The sequence below is a fragment of the Aquila chrysaetos genome, chromosome 4 (genome assembly GCF_900496995.4).
Source record: "Aquila chrysaetos chrysaetos chromosome 4, bAquChr1.4, whole genome shotgun sequence".
Taxonomy (NCBI): domain Eukaryota; kingdom Metazoa; phylum Chordata; class Aves; order Accipitriformes; family Accipitridae; genus Aquila; species Aquila chrysaetos.
Window position 1 is genome coordinate 16,831,480 of NC_044007.1, and position 6,303 is coordinate 16,837,782.

Here is a 6,303-nt window from a genome sequence, read left to right on the forward strand (position 1 = left end):
AGCAGAGTGAGCCAAAACTAGCTGGCTCCAGCAGCTGTGTTTGTAGATGTGGATGTTTTAACTCTGGTGTACCTTGCACATATAGAAATCAAGAGGCTGTACTTACCAAATTTTCTGGGTATGCACAGTTATGGGTTTGTGTGGCGCAGGTTTTTTTGGTAGCAGGGGAGGGGCCGCAGGGCCGGCTCCTGTGAGAAGCTGCTGGAAGCTTCCCCGGCTCCAAGTCGGACCCACCGCTGGCCCAGGCCGAGCCCGTCAGCGACGGTGGTAGTGCCTCTGGGAGAACAGATTTAAGAAGGGGAACCTGCAGCGGAGAGGGGAGTGGAATGTGAGGGGAACCCCTCTGCAGACACCATGGTCAGTGAGGAAGGAGAGGAGGAGGAGCAGCAGGGGAGGAGGGATGCCCCCGCAGCCGGTGGTGAGACGGCAGGCTGTCCCCCCCAGCCCATGGAGGGGAGTGGGGGAGCAGAGGCCCCCCAAGATGGCCGTGACTCCGTGGGAAAGCCCACGCTGGAGCAGTCTGTGACTGAAGATCGGCCCGCGGAAAGGACCCACGCCAGGGAAGTTTGTGAGGAACTGCAGCCTGCAGAGAGGACTCACATTGGAGAAGTTCATGAAGGACTGTCTCCCGTGGGAGGGACTCCACGGTGGAGCAGGGGAGGAGTGAGGAGTCCTCCTCCCCCTGAGGAGGAAGGAGCGGCGGAGACAAGGTGTGGGGAGCTGACCCCAACCCCCACCCCCTGTTCCCCTGGGCCGTCTGGGGGAGGAGGCAGAGAGAACTGGGAGTGGGGTTGAGGTGGGAAGGAGGGAGGGGTGGGGGGAAGGTGTTCTAAGGTTTGGGTTTACTTCCTAATATCCTTGTTTTGATTTGATTTGTAGTAAATTAGATTTTGTTTCTTCCCCAGGTTGAGTCTGTCTATTGCCCGTGACCATAAGTGGTGAGTGATAACTTCCTTATCTTGACCCATGAGCCTGCCTTTATATTTTCTTCTCATCCCACCGTGGCCGAGGGGTGGGGAGTGAGCGAGCAGCTGCGTGGTGTTTTGTTACTGGCTGGGCTGAAACCACGACAGCACAAATCAGCTTTATGACTATATGCATTACATATTACCTCCTGATATGTGAAATGAGCCTAATGTGTCCAGGAAATCTGATAGAGCAATGCAAGGGGGCATTAGTTCATTACTGAAAGAACTATTGCATTACTAGGTGGCAAATGCACTTCCTCAAACTTATAGCACATTTGTGCTGAGTATGCCAAAGAATTACACTAATTAGACTGAAAGCTATTAAACATGTTCTTCATAATATTTAACATAATTTCCTACAACAGCATGCTGTACCTTTTCTTGTTCCAGACATAGAATTTATATGTGGTTTCCTCTGTTCCTCATTCATTAAAACCAAGCAATGCTGTTTGTAACAGGTATTGTTGCAAAGCCTTCTATTCAGCCTTCTCCAAAAGCTTTGTAAAGAGATTTTGAAGCTTTTGTTCATTGCAGAGTGATTTCTCAGTCATTTTTCTTTCACTTTTTAAAAGATGAAGTGATTCAGTGACCTTCTCCCCCATTTGTGATAAATGTAGCTTTCTGTTAAAACAGGAGATGATTTTCTTTGTGTTAGTCTGTGAACATTTAAAGCATTGCCCTTGACCAAGAGTTAACAGTGAAAAGTAACAAAGGGTGTGATCACAGCCTTTGGGGCGGCAGAAGTAGCAGATTATAGAGCATCACTGCTGGCAGAATATAGTCTTGTATTCTTCTATAATGTTAATGCCGTTAGAAGAAACAATAGCATGCCCTCATCTTGAACTGTATGCTTGATTCTGGTCATTCAGCCTCCAGAAAGATAAAGCAGAAATAACAAAAAATTAAGTTAATTTAAAGTTAGGAGATGAAAAATTATTTAAAGACTTTGATATGGAAAGAGATTTGGAAAGATTAGGGCTCTATCATTTAGGGAAATGATTAACAGGGAGCATGATAAGATAAGCATGGTATGACAAGAGAGTATTGGATTATTGGAAATAATGAACTGTATGAAAAGGGAATAGAATTCTGTTTGTCTTTCTGCATATTACAAAACTCATGGATGTGTGCTGGAACTGGAAGAACTTTAAATTGTAAATAAAAGTATGTTTAAACAACATATAATTAGCATGTAGAACTCACATAAAATACATACTTTTAGAGCCTACCACTTCAAGAAAAAACATATGTGTGGGGCAAAGTAAATTTCCATATCAAAAAGGCTGCCTGAATTCTGGTTCAGATTCGTCCAAGAATAAAACTTGTCTAAGACTTAAACTAGTCATGCATTTTTGAAGGCTGTGAAAGGTTCCATCCTGACTTCAGTGTGATCAGGCTTCGAACCTCTGTGCATAATAAACATGATTGATAGGCAGAAAAAGTTAGATCTAAAATGGGAACCTGGTACATTTTGAGTGAAAGAACATGATACGGATGCTAATTTAGACTGGGAACTAGATTTGCTGATGCAAACATCCTCTTCCAGCCTTATGTTTCCATATTTTATTTTTAAAGGTGTTTTAAGGTGAAATAAATTAATAAACTTTATATTTTTCTAATGTAATTTTGGGGGCTAAAGGGATCTCAGAAGATCATATAACACATTCAAGGCAGGATTAACTATATCTATGTCATTTTTGTCTGTCTAGGACTACTACACCACAAGATGATCATAAGTCCACACTGTCATGCCACTGTAAAAAAGCAGATGTTATACTCAAAGTTATAAAAGACTAGCAAGGCCTTATTTTAAGAACGATGTCCAGTTTGGTCTGCATTTAATGAACCCTTTCCAGAGGCCCTGGTAGAAGGCAAGGAGAGTGATCAGAACACTAGAAAACATGGCCTATATGGAAAAATAGTTGAGTGAAATACTGTTATTTAGTCCAAAGACCAGAAATATGTCATGAGTTTACAATAGCTAATTTCAGATAGTTAAAAGGTTGGTTTGAAAAAAGAGAAGAAGATTAGAAATCCAATTTAAATTATTTATTTTTGTAATTAATATATATCTTTTTAAATGTTCATTGTCAGACAAGTCTCATTGTAGTAGAAATGCTCTGGCTTACTAGCGTATGAAAATCACTGAGACTTTAAAGCAAAACAATGAAGTATCATATTTGTTAGGTTAATTGAATTGGCTTTTTATGAGATTAAATAATAGTGTTATAAACCACAGAAGAACCAGTCAAGATAAGCAGACTAATTACTTTCCATGAACAAATAAACATTTGCATTGGATATCACACAATGAAAATATTATATAAAAACCTTTTAGAAATAATCATCAAAACAAATTGAATTTCAGAACCTATGTTTTTTAAGCTGGTGAAGTACGCTGATGTTAAAACACATTTTCATACTGTGTTTCATATTCTGTGAATAAAAATTATTCCACTAAAACCAAAATGTCTCATTCTTTATCATGCTGAGAAACCTTTTGCACTTCCACTGGTGTGTCTGTTTGTTAGTATGCTGGTTAGCACTATTTATTTATAAAATAACTTTGTAATTCTCTAACAAGGACCACAGTACTAAGTATCTCATATCGCACTGGCAAAATTTAAACAGAACTGCCTGTTGACTAGTTCTTTCTGGACATTATCCTTAAAAACTGGTATTTTCAGTTCTGACATGATTGTACATTTATGAAAATGGTAGTACAGATTGCTTAAATAAATAAATAAAAAAAAAGTTAAAGAAAATACGTGAAATCACTACTTCCTCCACAAAGGATAATTCTATAACAGTTTTGCAAGCGATACTACCAGCTATTTAATTCCAGCATTTAATATTTGATGTGGAGAAAAAGCAAATTACCTACTTTGAATCATTTGACTAATTCAGTATCTGAAGGTAGCAATTCAATACCTTTTGTGAGCTTATTTTCTAACTGTAAAGCTAATGAGGTAAAAATAATTAAATCCATGACTTGCTCACACTTTGTGGGTTAGAAAAGCCTTACTCTGGTGTTCTAAAAGCTGGGTATTTCATTTAAGGTAGAAATATGGTCTATGATCAATAGAAGTCAAGGAAAGTAAGCATCAGTGGAAACATCTGTATTAATCCCTCTTATGCTATGATCAATTGCAGTGTGGTGTAGCTCATTTTTTGCCCATTGAATATATTAGTAAATGGACATTGAACTTTAGAAGATGAAAGCTGGTGAAAGTTAGGAAAGATGAATCTTCTATTGAGTGTACTAACCCTGAAAATGAAAATTTCACAATTATCTTTCCTGCCTTCCTTATCTAAGCTCTTTCTGTCATCAGCTTTCACCACTTTGAACTGACTCTGAGTTTCTATTACTTTAAGCCAATTCTGTTACCAGCATTTCACTTTTCTATGCTTATCCTATGTTCTTTGCTTCAAGAAATTAAAAACATATTCATGCAAAGCTCATAGAAGATAAAGTTGTTTGAATTTAAATTCATAAATATTCTGTAAATTCAGAAATTCACATTGCTGCTGGATAAGAAAATATTCTTAGATGTCTGTTTAAGCTACCATGGGTTGACAAATTTCTCTTCATCAACTGAGCTGCCCATGGTCCTTGGCAAATATATGACTGTGATTTGACTTAACTCGCAACCTACATCAAGCAATACAGTAACTGATAAAAAGTCCATGCACTTCTGGGCATAAGCTGAGTGCATATCCTGGGATATTAAACTACCAGCCTTGTTACAAAGCTACCCTTTATCACCCAGCTAAGTGAGATGGTAGGACACTGCTGCTCACAGTTCTGTTGGCTACCTGTTCTGAAGACAAAACTTAGTCAAATTTCAATTTTCATTCTTCCTCTTCCAGTCTTCCCACCAAACCCCATGCCCCCCCCCCCCCAAGGAAACATTCTTTAAGAGCTTCCTACCTGAGAAAGACATCTGATGGATTTGTCAGCCATATGACCCTACTGCCCTCAGAATGCAGGGATAGGACTTCCCCAGAGAGCAGTCTGTGAATTTACAGCTCATTCCTGAACATGACCAGTTGATGGCAACGTCCTTATCTTCAGTGCAAAGTCCACATCTTTGACCCTCATTTTCCCACAACAGCAACACATAACAAGGACAATACATAAAAAATTACACCGGAGCAAAAGGAAGACAAAAAGAAGAAAAATTATATATTGTGGGTGTATAAGGAGGTATGGAAAATTATAGTGATGAGAACCATATGAATGAGCTTATAGCAAATAAAGTCTCTCTACCCTGCTTTTTTTCTCAGCCTGGAACAACTATTCTCTTCCAACCTACTCTGCAGCTAAAGGTACACATATTATTTTTACCTATCCGCAGTGCTCTGCTTCTATGATCCATTTGCACATTTTCTCTTCTAAATCTCACTTTAATACCTTCTACTTCTCTTTAGCTGGTGATTGACTTAGCCCTTGAAGTGTTTTGTGATAGTAATATAAGAATGCTGTATAAAATGAAATTGTTTTGCACTACCCCATGGAAATATAATTTAGATAAAAAGCAGATGACTGGGTTTTCTTTTCAAACTGATTTATCTGTTGTAAACAAGATGCATATGCTGAAGAATGAATTACTTTGGGACAATAATAAAAGGAATACATGTAGTTACAAGAAACTTCACGTGTATGCTAGTAAAAGGAAAAGCTTAAGTCCTTCGTGTTGCTATATACTGGTGAGTACATCCACAAGCTGTGAGACATTTTTTGAGGATCCCTGCTGAGTAGAGAAAAACAAAGAGAAAGAGAAAAATAATTTTTAGATTTTGACTTTGAATCTTCAAAGCAATGCCCAAATCAGAATGACAACAATAAACTGATAAAATCACAATATATTTCAGGAATTTATAATCTAGTGAAACCTTGCTAAAACTTCCATATATTCTAGTAAGGACTGGTTTGGTTAAAAAGTCTTCCATGTTTAAGTCCTGTATAAATCCTACTGTAAGTGCTTATCAAATCATGATTTTCTAGTCCATTAAGCATAGAATTATCTATTGATAAAGCTGAGAATATCTGAAGTTCTGAGGAATTTACTCGTAGGAACCACAGGGAGAAGTTAGAAGAAGCAAAGATAAGCATTGCGTTGATCATATTCAGGTGTAGGTCTAGCTGTAAGTGTTTCAGACCTCTCTAGATGGCACTGACATAGACAGACTCCTACAGCCTTAAAATGTGAGGAAGTGTTCAACTTTGGGATGAATAATTATGGTGATCTCTTGATCACTCAGAAGTCCACGTGTGTGCAACACTTCAGAAAGCAAGCTGTGCGTTTCAACAGAAATCAAGTATTTATTTTGC

The 6,303-nt window shown here is 38.5% G+C and overlaps 1 long non-coding RNA gene across 1 annotated transcript; it reads right to left on the reverse strand.

Annotated features, from left to right (window-relative positions):
• Nucleotides 1-259: 259 nt before the first annotated feature.
• LOC115340832 lies at nucleotides 260-5,967 on the reverse strand. Its single transcript, XR_003923203.1, has 3 exons — nucleotides 4,900-5,967; nucleotides 1,344-1,838; nucleotides 260-304 (listed from the first exon to the last, which is right to left on the reverse strand). It is a non-coding gene; the product is annotated as an uncharacterized LOC115340832 (long non-coding RNA).
• Between the last annotated feature and the right edge of the window lie 336 nt (nucleotides 5,968-6,303).